The sequence below is a fragment of the Penaeus monodon genome, chromosome 22 (genome assembly GCF_015228065.2).
Source record: "Penaeus monodon isolate SGIC_2016 chromosome 22, NSTDA_Pmon_1, whole genome shotgun sequence".
NCBI classification, from domain to species: Eukaryota; Metazoa; Arthropoda; class Malacostraca; order Decapoda; family Penaeidae; genus Penaeus; species Penaeus monodon.
This window is the reverse complement of record NC_051407.1, coordinates 8,403,140-8,403,424: the sequence shown is the minus strand read 5'-3', so window position 1 is coordinate 8,403,424 and position 285 is coordinate 8,403,140. Positions and strand designations below refer to the sequence as shown.

General features: G+C 36.1%; 1 long non-coding RNA gene across 1 annotated transcript in view; it reads left to right on the top strand.

Moving 5' to 3' along the window:
- Positions 1 to 285, top strand: part of LOC119586916 — a 6,268-nt gene that overhangs the window by 4,837 nt on the left and 1,146 nt on the right. Inside the window, exon 3 of the long non-coding RNA XR_005229980.1 lies at positions 5 to 67. This is a non-coding gene — a long non-coding RNA (uncharacterized LOC119586916). The remainder of the gene's footprint in view (positions 1 to 4; positions 68 to 285) is intronic.

Genomic DNA, 285 nt, shown 5'->3' with positions numbered 1-285 from the left:
CCAGAAGCGCTATTGGGATTATTGCTCGTCTGCGTGTCGGCTTTCCAAGTCGATGCACATCATGATGGTAATTCTTCTTTTGGTTGAAATCTGAATACACTTAAGACAAATGCGATATCAACTGCTCAGGCTGCTAGTCGATACGAATTGTCTATATCTTCAATCTTTGATTTAATCGAAAAAAATGGGATGGTAATGATAAAAGAGACATTATAATTGGTATAATTAGGTGCACTAATTGAAACATTCCTCCACTTTCTACCACTTAGACTATAATAGTACTAT